This window comes from Acomys russatus, chromosome 23 (assembly GCF_903995435.1).
Source record: "Acomys russatus chromosome 23, mAcoRus1.1, whole genome shotgun sequence".
NCBI lineage: Eukaryota > Metazoa > Chordata > Mammalia > Rodentia > Muridae > Acomys > Acomys russatus.
In genome coordinates this window covers 20,848,090-20,860,578 of record NC_067159.1, presented here as the reverse complement: position 1 = coordinate 20,860,578, position 12,489 = coordinate 20,848,090, and the positions used below count along the sequence as shown (strand labels likewise).

The window sequence follows — 12,489 nt, the reverse complement described above, 5'->3', positions numbered from 1 at the left end:
ATATTAAAAATACCATACGTTTTGACTTTTGAAATTATGCCACAAATGAAAAATTCACTACTAATCTCACTCAGCATGTTACAGTGAAAATGTACACACACAAAACTATTGTTTAAAATTTCTTTCATGATATGTGTATAGGTGAATACTAAACATAAATGATTCTAATGTTCATATTTAAGTTATACCCACAGGATAGGTAATTATGCATATGCAAATAATCTATTTTTCTTTCTAAAAGTCTAAAATCTGAAACACATCAGGTTTTAAGCATCGTCTATCTATGCTATACAACATGTAGGCTTAGTTCCCCTTTGAAGAGGAGAAGCATCATATCAAAACATATGTTAAAGAATGACAAAGCTTATTTAGGTGATACCCTAATTTGGCTTCTGTATAATCACCATTTTTTTTTCAAGGAGAACCAGTGTACTACATAGGATGTGAAACACTACTGCGCCATCTGCATGATTCCAAGGACTAGGGTCTGCTTAGGGGTGTGGAGAACATTTCCACATGAACATGGGTTGAACATAGTCACACAGAAAAGCTGGAGTTGGGTGGATTGGTCTCCCTGATGGAGAAACTAAAACTTCCAAAGCTTGGCATGTTGATTATTCACTGTTGAACAGAGAGATAGGGCTATTGCAGAGAGCTGAATCAAGGGGGTAGAGATTTGAGTATAGAGGTCTACCAAGGACATAGGTTTAGCTAATCTTAGTAGGAGTAGTTCTTGTAGTCAAGTTCTCTGACCATAAATATCCAGGGTGAGAGACCTATGGCAGAAATTTTCTTCATAAATGGCTTTGCTGTTTCCTCTGAGACTAACCCTGGGGAGGAAGGCATTATCATTTTCCCATGGCAAAGCCTTGGGGCTTTGGAGACATTGTCATGGCCGTCTCAAGTCAACAACACATTCATTTGAGACTTTATGCACTCTGTGCTTCCTCCAGTCCACAGTCAGTATGGCCATGCTTCTCTGTTATTGAGACTAAATGATGCAAATGTAAAGGAAAGGACAGAGCCAAAGGTCAGGACGTTGGAGGGATAGAGAGTTTACTCAGAGTCAAGCCTCCCCATCACAATAATGTAAGAGTGCCTTAGACTTATGGAACCAAGGAATGGTTTTATGAATCCAGTCCCATAAATGAGTTGATAGTGACTAATTGATTATAAATAGAGTCTCAATTATGGACAAAAAGGTTTCACAAGATGGAATAAAGAAACAAAGAACATGTTATCTCAAAGTGGAAAAATAAAATGGGGCTTAAGTTTACATAATAGAAAACTACTCCAAAAACTTTTTATATACAGAAATAATGTTATTAAAAATTCTTTCCCAAGTGCAAGAGTCTACTGAGTATTCTAATAATCAATTATTGGTAATTTCAAACAAGTGTATTTTCTTTTAAATGCCAGCCAGTATGTCACATCCAAGAGCATCAAGAGAGGGCACCATCCTACTTACTTCTTTTGAAAGGCCTTGCACACAACAGACTTTTAATCACATTTTTACTAGAATGAGTGATAAATGATTACACAATCCCACAAGATAATTTAAAGTAGTGAAAATTAAATGAGCTACTTGTAGATATCCTTGAATGGCTTTTAAATCCCTCCAAGTATAAGCAGACTGGTTTGTAGAAGTTGTGCTAATTGGCTGTAATCCTACCTTACAGAGTGGAAAAAGAAAATGTTAATTCCTCTGTTGTTAGTTCTGATCAGAAATGATGAATCAGATAAACCAATTGTCAAGCTATGTCTATATTCTTAATATTATGGTGTTCATAAACGTTAGCTTTCCATGTCCCACGATAGTCTTCACTTAGCAAGAGATTGGAATAGATGTGAGGACATCCTACAGGGACTTTAGGTAAGAGAAATATAGGAGATGGGAAAACAGAAGGACCCAGAAGGTGTTAGAAACCTACAAGAACATGGTGATGATGGATCAGGTCCCAGGGGGATCTGCTCAAACTATTGCACTAACCAAGGACAATACAATAGTAAGCAGTGAACCCTTACTCTGATCTAGCCAATGGGCATCACATTCTCCACAGTTAGGTTGAGAGCGGGGACTGACTCCTCCCCTTGGTGGGGAGGCCTGATAGTGCTCAAAGAAAGAGTAAGCAGGCTACCAAGATGAGACTTGCTATCCTAAGACCATATAGTGGGGGAGGAGGCCCCCCTCGGTCTTAGACCTAGGGGAGGGGAATAGGGTGGAAGCAGAAGGGAGAGAGGAATGGGAGGATACAAGTGATGGGATAACAATTGAGTTGTAATCTAAATAAATTAATTAAAAAAATTTTTTTTAAAGTTAGCTTTCCAGGCTAAGCCATTAACAATGTCAGTACAAGGTCTTCCTCCTATCTGAAGTTTGTTAATGATAATTACTGATCAATAACTATGAGACTCTGGTATACAAATGCAGCTATCATTGCATATCACCTATTTATATTTTTAAAAATCAATTTACTAAGTATACAATGTTCTGCCTGAATGTATGCCTGCACTGCAGAAGAGTGCACCAGATTTAAAAATATGGAATGCTTTACGAATTTGCATCTCATCCTTGTGCAGTGGCCATGCTAATCTCTGTATCCTTCCAATTTTGCATACATGCTGCCGAAGTGAGCACAACTATTTATAGTTTTAATACTGTTTTACTATTAGTTATTTTTCATCACTGTGTTCACAAATCTCGAGATAATAATTTATTTGGAGGGAACAGTCATTTTAACTCATGCTTTTAGAAATTTTGTTCAATTCATCGTTCATTGGTCCCATGTAGAAGAATTTTTCTCAACTCATTGTGACTAGGAAGCAGAATGGGAGATGGGGAGTTAGAGAGACAAAGAAACAGAGAGAGAAAAAAAAAAAGAAATGAAAATGTTCAAGGCAAAGAAATGCCCCAGGCCCTAAACACAATAGTCCATGTCATTCACCTAGAGTCATATGCAGCTGTTCAGATGTTATCCAAACAGCACTGGCTAGTAAGGGCCAAATGTTTAACACATGAGGCTGTGTGGGATGTTTCATATTCAAGCAAGCATGCTATTCTTACATGGGACAACTGGTACATCCAATAGACATGTAATCTTCCCTCTTTCTTATCTTCACCAATAATTACTCAGGGAATAGGGTCATAAACAGCATCAGTTTTCCAGTGTTTAAAAGTTAGGTTCAACAAGTCAGTTTGTCACCTGCTTTTCATTCAGTATTAGCAAAGTAAAAAAAAAAAAAAAAAAAACAACTCTTGGCTTTGATTTTTTACTTCCATATTTAGGAAAGATATGTGGTTGAAGCTAAGTAAAATAAAAATAGTTCACTACAGCATGCAATAATGATAATCATTTTAATGATTAACTTTATGTAATGTGATGATTTGGTCTGATTAATATTACAGGCATCATACTGCAGAAATTATGAAACAACTTAATTTACTATAATTAAAAGCATGATGTCAACTCATTTTTAGATTGCATATAGGCAAGGTAAGCATAGCTTATAAACCATAACGAGCAGAATCAAAACCAGAATATATTTAATTCTGAAATAACTTCTAATTATGTCAAAGTTTAGCAAGTGATGTGAAGAAACAATATTCTATATAAAAAGAAATCTCTCAGTTTAGTACATTTAGCTATTTATGAATCAGGTATGAACACAAAGACTAAAAAGAACTTAATGTAATCAAAATTGCTTAGACATATTTCCTGGCCAGTGGAAATCTTAGGAAAGGTCTTATTTCATTACAGTTCCATGCTATAAATATTCACAGCTACACATCTCAATGCATGCAAAATTTGAACCCGATATGAAGTAGATCCCAACTACAAAACTGCTATTAGTTGTCATGGGTAATAAAATGCTTGCCTTAAAAAAAAAACCTCATGTTGTCACAAATTCCTCAATTGTGCTCACTATGATAACATGACAAAGGAATTCTCTACTTGGCCATATTTTAGTTGGATCTCTGAACCGTATATGATCACCTGGGTACTTTCTCATGAAATCTTTATCTAGCAGGATATCTTTTAAGTTAGCTTATGAAACCCTGCTGACCCTCAATGTATGATCCCCTCTGAGTCTGATCATCTTTCTCACTCTCTGTCATGCTTGAGGTAATATCTGATCACCTAGCCTAGCATTAGAAAGAATATTGCTAGGTAAATAGAACCAATAGGATTGAGCCTTATTCTGGAGGGCTCCTCTTTGGAAGGTTTTAATTCACCTATCACACATTACCTTTTGTCTTTATTCCTATTGGTCTATGTTGTATTTGACTCTGAAGTCTCATCTAAGATATAACAATGAAGACTGACTATTAAGAGTGAGGTTTCTTGCTAATCTTATCTGCTTATGTTCTGTATTAAATCTGGATAATGCATGAAAGCGAATAGATAGGCCTACACATTTCATAATTCTAACATTTAGCCCATCAAGAATCTTCATTGTATGTAACACAGTGAATTTGTCCAAACATGAGTTGTACTACACATGGGATAAAAGGAAGATTCCTTTACTTGCAAATGACTCCCAGTGTCATCTGCTAATCTCCAAATAAATGCCATGGCATGTGTGTCTCCCCTTCTCTCTGTCTCTCTCTCTGTCTCTCTCTCTCTGTCTCTCTCTGTCGTTGTCTCTGTCTGTCTCTCTCTCTCTCACTTTCTCATATACATATGCAAACCATATATACTTACAATAATAATAACTACATTTTTTCAAAAATGACATGAAAGGACAGAGTAGAGACTATGCTACTCAAGCCAAATTCGAAGCTAAGCTTGTTATTGGTCAAGAACTCTCTAGTGGGAAGGAGCTAGCCCCAAGCAGGTCTGGAATGGTACCTCTTCTCTCTCTTGTGAAAAATATTGAGGGAAAAAGAAAAGGAAGCTCATCTCCACAGTGATTGGAGCTTGTTTAAATTCACTTATGAACTTGCTGGTACGGAACAAACCTAATAATTTCAAATGAAAGCATCCTCATCTATGAAATGTTTTGGGCAGGGTGTACCGCTTAGAAAATGATGGAGCCACAAAGTCATATAAGCTGTGTAACTAACTATACAATGGAGATTGAACTACCCATCTTTTGTGTGAAAGGTAGAACTACTCACACTTCTTAGAGTCAACTTGATCTGAGTTAAAATAAATAGTGAGACTGTGTGATCAGACCTGTCAGTGATAATGTACTTCTTCCTGGTTACCTGACACCCGCTATTTACTTCTATCCATTAAATTAGTAATAAATCATGAAGCAAAAGACTGATATTTTATGCTATTTTGATTCTAAAAATCCAATAACCTAGTTATTTTGGTTACTAATTAAATAAAAGAGGATGAAGAAACAGAGTATATTCTAGCTGCCTATAGTGCCGTACTACTGGATTTATTGGACAAGTTTTATCTAATTTGTAATTTAAAATAATTTTATTTTTTCTTTGAAAATTCTATTCATGAATGCAATGTATTTTGATCATATCCACTCTTAATCCTCCAACTTCTAATAGCTCTGAGACTCGTTCTCAACGGTGTCTTCATCCCAAGTATATGGATTTTTAAAAAATTATTTCTCATAACTGACTGAATTCAAATAATGCTACCTATGAGTCCATGGGTAAGCAACCATCTAACAAAGTAAGAGCCCCACTCCTCAAGAAAAACAACACACTCTCTCTGCCTCAGCAGTCACCACCTGCCCATAGTTATTCAGTAAGGGGTGGTGTCTCTTTGAGTCTCTCCCTGATTTGTGTTGGAATTTTGGAAGCTTTTAACTCTTAGTACACAAAATAACAGTGAGTGAGTAATAGACTGTGCGTCATTTAAAAATCTACTGCCTACTGGCTGTATCCACAATTACTATAGTCATTGTTTATAGGGTACTCTTTCTTAAAATTCCTCAAAATGCAAATCATTTTGAACATAAAGAGTATTATTCCATATGAGAGCTGCATTACATATTGGATAAATATAGTTGCCCTTTTACTGAGCCTTCGCAAGCTGGACTGAGTCACTATCGAGTTGCCACACCCAGAGCTGTAACATAAAAATTGAGAGGATGCAAAGTGACTTTGCACCGCTATCATAAAACATATCACTTCTAGGAAGAAAGGGGCATTTTTACACTATTCATTTATGTTTGATGATATTTCCTGAACCCCAACCAGGCTCACCGTTCTTCACCTTGGATTTTCTGGAGTAAAGTAATACTGGCTGCTATCAGACTACATATATCACAAAAATATGTTCCTGTATCAATTGGTAACCTAGGGGTATCTTTTTAAATCTGGAAATGACTAGATATTTAAATTCTGTACAAATTACAATCCTGTCTTCTATAAAGTTCCAGCATTCACTTATTCTGATATATATTTCATTAAGTTTAATGTTTTAATATATTTCTTGATCATGCTTTCTGGTTTTAGTTACATTTTTAATCCTTCGTTAACCTTTAAGAGTCAAGAAATCATAAATAATTAATTTTTGATGTTGACTTGATAGCGTTCTATTTTTCAATAAAAAAGTAGCATAAGGTGAAATAGAGTTTATTTGGTTTACAGTTCCAAGTTACAATCCACTACTTAAGAGAAGTTGAGAAGGTAAGAGTTTGAAATAGCTATGCACACTACATCCACAGCCATGAACTAAGGAAGCAAATGCACCTGTGGTACCTGCTTGTTTGTCTGCTTTCAGAAGGCTGTCTTTAGAAATCTCAGTGACCATGCTAGGGAATGGTGCTTCCCAGAGTGGTCTGGGTCAATAGGCACATGAGATAACTGCTCCTAAGTCAGCCTGGTCTAGATAACAGCTCAACTGATCTTTTTTCCTAAGGCTATTTTAGGCTTTGGCAAGTGATCATGTAAAAGTAACCATCACACATGTAATGACATATAATGAAACTTTAATCTTAAGATAAAAATAGTAATTTGTCTGAAACATATCTGAACTATTTTTGAAATATTTTATACCTTTTTAAATATTCTTACAAGCTTAAGATGCTTTTTATTTAACATGGATCACGAATCTGCTAATTTGATGAAAACTACTCTGGTCTTGGAATCAACTAATAAATTGAATAGAACAGCCATTGGAAGAAATCTGCATTTTAACTTCCAAGATTAGTAAAAGAAATAACAACCTTATGTGATGAGTGTTACAGTAGCAGAAAACATAGATTGTCCTAAAAGAAAGGTGAACTAAGGAGAGAACATAAGTCTTCAGGAAAAAAATATCTTTAGGGAAGGCCTTGAAGGGTGGTTATGCCACCTTTTTTTCTTTTTAGAAGGAAAAAACACTTGGAAAATAGATGAAGATAGGGTAGTGGTAGGTCTAAAATCCCAGCTACTCACGAAGTTGAGACTAGAGGATCACAAGTTCAAGACTTGCCTGGCTTACACAGGGATTCAAGGCTAGACCTTATCTCAAAACATAATTAATAAAATGCACAAGAAATGTAGCTCAGAAATGAAGTGCTTGTATAAAATACTAAAGGCTTATGCTCAATTTTCATAACTAAAGTATAAATTATGATGATTTTATAATTATCACTCTGTAATTTTCTTTAACTACTCTTTAGTGTTGTATACTGAATAAGATATGGAATTTATAAATTGACACAATTCAGATAAGATGGGACTTGTCCCAGTTTTTAGAAAGATTAATTGGCTTGGTCTGGCTACACAGTAACTACAAGACCAGCTTAGACTACAGGATAAGGCCATTTTTTCAAATAAATGAATAAATAAAATACATTTTAGGATTTCCATTTTATAAGACAATGTAAAATACTGAAGAGCTCAAGCAAATATAATTAAAGGCATAGAGGCTACTAAAATTAATATAGCAATTAGTAATATTTAATATGTCACATTCTTCTACATATATTTTATATGCAATATATTATATGTAATAAATATATATGTATAATATATATAAAAGGAATTGGGAAACATTTCTAAAATACAAATCATCTTCAGCACTACAGATACCCAGAGCCAACATATGCAACAAGTCCCATGGCATTTTGAGCACTGCCTTTAAATACACAATATCGAATGTAGATGAACTTCTATTGGCTCTTGGTCAGTATGCAGTCCCCTCTCATAATTTTCTCTGAATAGTAGAATAATAAAACTTGGGGAAGGGAGGAATCCTTACAAAGCACACTCTCCAACACTGATATCATAGATGGAAGACTCTGACTAGGTTTTACAATCATGGACCAACCTGCTCCAACTTTCAGTTGAATACTTCTCCTTCTTTAACTGCTCACACTACACCGAACCAATTCAACTATCTACATGGTAAATACATTAAGACTCCTAGAATGACATGTCTCTGTAGTAAAAAAGTATTCAATATGCATGTACCATGCCAGCACCCCGTGAGCCCCTAACGGCCATTAATTAGTTTGCCTTGGGGCGGTTGAGTATATGCATTTGTTTGTTTTCAACTCCCCTCGGCCTATCATACTAACAAGTCTCTGATCCCATTCCATGAAGAATTGCTCTCAAACGTGCAGGTGACAAATGCAGAGGAACCATTGTGAATATCACCCTTACCGTGGAAAATTAAATTTGTGAGCTTATACAGGTTATTTACTAAAAATAGTCCCAGGCTGATTTTTCTATAATTAAATAAAAGCTAGGCAACATCTGTTACTTGTAGAAAAATAAATAAATAAAAGGGGTGGCGAGATACAAAGCTTTAAAAAAAAAAAAAAAAAAAAAACCAATGTAGCTTTAACTCTGTAATTTAATGTTCAAAATGTTGTATAGGGAAGACTATAAGCCATGACCCATAAAAGACAGAGATATTGTACGATATGTTGTAGTGTCCCAAAAGGAATTAGGTAATGGGTATATTCTTTCATATGGAAATATACTATTTCAAAATCACAGTAAACAATTTTTGACTAATGGGCCAAATTATCTGGCACACATATTTATATTAAAATAAGTCATCTTCATTATTGAGACAGCCACCCTTTAAATAAGTACAATTTTTGGTAAGAGGCAAATCTAATTAAATCCCTAAAAACCAAGAGAGTGAAGAGCACATAGACACCATCACAGCAGAGAAAGATCACAGATGTACTGTGTTCTGCTGCCATTTAGAAATTAAGTAGGTATACAACAGATTCCTACAATATTCTTAATTTATGCGATTTGTTATTAAAACTAATTTTGAGCCATACTATTCTCTACCATAATCAATAACAACTACAAAGTCCTTCCTTAACCTTATCGTTTAAATTGATCAAGTCAAGCAGGTCTATTGAGTCCTGACCTTCATGCCTCCTTTTAGGGATTCCCAATCGCCTACAGCATTCTGGCAGTTCTGTCTGATCTGTCAACAGCTTTTAATACCAGCATTTTGGGGGATTCTGTTATCCTGTGAAATTTAATCTCACCTATTTAAGCTTGCAGAAAGTACTGGAGGGAATTATTAACAGATTTTCCCTCATCTTCTTAAAGGATAGTGCTGAGTGATTGGCTGGTTTCCCCAAGGACTGAGGGCTGAGAAGTGCTGGTGTGTCAGTAGCATCCTATTTAGCATGTGTGTGAGGCCGCTAGGGAGGTAGAGAGACATTTGGAATCAGAATTACATCAATATGCTGATGATGTCTCCCTATCTTCCTCTCATCAAACCTGTATCCTTCAGCATTAATGCTTTCTTAACTAAGATGGAAAGTGCCTCCAAACAGCACACTGCTTATGGTTCTAATTAGACAGCTGGAAACTCATTGATGATACATTAGAGCACTGGACCAGCAGTCTCAGCACCACCAGGGAACTTGTTAAAATGCAAATTCTCAGGCCCACACCGAACTTATTCTGGCAGGAACTCTGGGGACAGGACCGAGCAGTCTGTCTTTAGCAGTGTGATTTTTAATCTACTCTAAAATTTGAAAACCTCTGCATTAGAGAAATAAGCTTACATTTGTCCTTGGAAATTTTATTATGAGATGCTTCTTAGTTTTATTGATTGAAATACTTCTGGATCCAGGCACTTCGGCCTTGGTCATTGTGTTGGCTTAAATAAAAAAAGTCTTCCATCAGTGTGGACATTAGAGCACTTGGTTCCCAGTTGGCAGTGCTGTCTGAAGGGGTGGTACACTCTTCCCAAGGAAGTACATCAGTAGTGTGGACTTATAGATACCATAGGCCTTTCCTACTTCATGTTTTCCCTCTGCTTCCTTTCACATGGTGCCTTGCCCCCTTATCAATATGGATTCTCCATCTGGTAGGGTACACCCAAATAAACTCCCTCCTATACATTGCCTTGGTCATGGTAATTTATCACAGCACTAGACAAGGAATGGAATAGCCACCACAACACAAGGCACATAGTCTCAAGCCATTTAATGCCCAAAGTTATTGACCTCTGTAATATTCGCATCTTTTACTAAAAGATCAGAAAATGTCCCATTGGTCTCCTTTTTTTTTCTCTCTCTCAAAGGAAGAAAATTGGACTGAAGTTTTAGACATATGAATGCTGAAGCATTCAGTGATGATGCAATGTATTAATAGACAAACAACTTTATTTCCAACTTTAACCCAAGCCGAAATGATTATACATCATATGTATTTGAGAAATAACCCATATAGGCTATGTTCATCAACACTTATTGACTTTAAGGAAATAGAGTGTGGTAGAAAAATGTGTTGAGAGCAAGATGCATATGAAAAATTAAATACAGAAGAATTGAGACACTATGTTAGTTAACAATATGTCCACATACAAAATCTCTCAAATCCCACAGATTGGAAGAGATAAAAGTTACTTTATCTCCACAGTGCTAACATCCCATTTCGACTGTAAACCCTGAGTACTCTATAAACTATACAAAACCAAGTAATGACTATGATGAATGAACGTGGAAACCATGTTAAATGCTGGAGTCATACACTTCAAAATATCATGGGCACTGATCAGATAAAAAAACTTGAAGTCTTTATACCCTTTGATAATGTTAATAAACTCTGCTGGTTACATAACTTATGTTCTCACTTTGCCTAAAATTACTACATGAGCCCTCTAGGAATATAAAATTCAGGAAAAAAAAAACCCATAGTTTTGAGCCTTTCTAGAAAATTCTGGCAATACAACTGTTTTTTGAACACCTTATATGTGACACTCACATGCCTGTTAAGAAAAATGGTAAAACTGAGCAAGGGAGATAACCAGTCTTTGATTTCATATAAAAGTCAATTCATTTTAAGAATATATAAAAGTTTTGTTCCTTGTAACTTAATAATGATGATGATGATGATGATGATGATGATGATGATGATGATGATAATAATAATAATAATAATAATAATAATAATAATAATGAATAAACAGTTGTTCTAGATTTAAGTAGGCCTAGATCAACTGGAGTTCTTGTGAAGATCCACTGTAGGCCTACCGCTTGAGTTCCTGAGGTCCATTACTTCCTCTTAGCACCCTGCAGCCATGCTCTTCCTACTGGTTTCAGCCCTCTAACTGACTGACGCCTAAACTGTAATCTCTTTCATTCTGAATCCTGTCACACTAACTGAGAGTCTACTTGTAATTAGCCACTAACCAGCCCCATTGCTTCTGTCTCTACTGTCCTATAATCAAAATGCTGCAGAGTAGTAAATTCAAAAGCAATGTTAGGTCTTCATGATTCTTTATTCAGAACAGTCCCAAGGTTTTACTTTCTACCAAATAGAAGTTTGTGGATGCCCACAAGTCTCCCCCCAGTCCTCATAGGCAGCCCACATTTATTGTCTTGTAAGCACATGGACACCCTAGGAGACTTCCTCTATTATGACTGAGAACACCTATCTAGTTCAAGTGTTTATTCCTGGATGCCAATCTTTCTTCCATGTTATCTTTTGTATACCCAAAGCTAATAAGAACTGTCATACTACCCTATGTAAGGGGAAGACTTGGTCTTTTCCTCCACCTCATTCTGCACCCAAGCACATTCCTGTACTCTTCTTTTTTTGTTTTTGTTTTTGTTTTTGTTTTTGTTTTTGTTTTTGTTTTTGTTGTTGTTTTGAGACAGGGTTTCTCTGTGTAGCCTTGGCTGTCCTGGACTCGCTTTGTAGACCAGGCTGGCCTCGAACTCACCGCGATCCGCCTGCCTCTGCCTCCCAAGTGCTGGGATTAAAGGCGTGCACCACCACGTCCGGCTTGTACTCTCCATATATCCTTATATCAATAAAGTTTTTCATTAGAACAAATTACTTTTCTTTTCTTTTTTTAAAATTTTTTATTAATTTATTCTTGTTACATCTCAATGGTTATCCTATCCCTTGTATCCTTCCATTCTTCCCTCCCTCCCATTTTCCCCTTACTCCCCTCCCCTATGACTGTTCCTGAAGGGGATTTCCTCCCCCTGTATATGCTCATAGGGTATCAAGTCTCTTCTTGGTAGCCTGCTATTCTTCCTCTGAGTGCCACCAGGTCTCCCCTCCAGGAGACGTGGTCAAATATGAAGCACCAGTGTTTG

The 12,489-nt window shown here is 36.1% G+C and overlaps 1 protein-coding gene and 1 non-coding gene across 2 annotated transcripts in view; both read right to left on the bottom strand.

Moving 5' to 3' along the window:
• Window positions 1-12,489, bottom strand: part of Dpyd (dihydropyrimidine dehydrogenase) — an 877,326-nt gene that overhangs the window by 497,617 nt on the left and 367,220 nt on the right.
• On the bottom strand, window positions 2,536-2,638 carry LOC127206771 (U6 spliceosomal RNA). Its single transcript, XR_007832866.1, has one exon. It is a non-coding gene; the product is annotated as a U6 spliceosomal RNA (small nuclear RNA).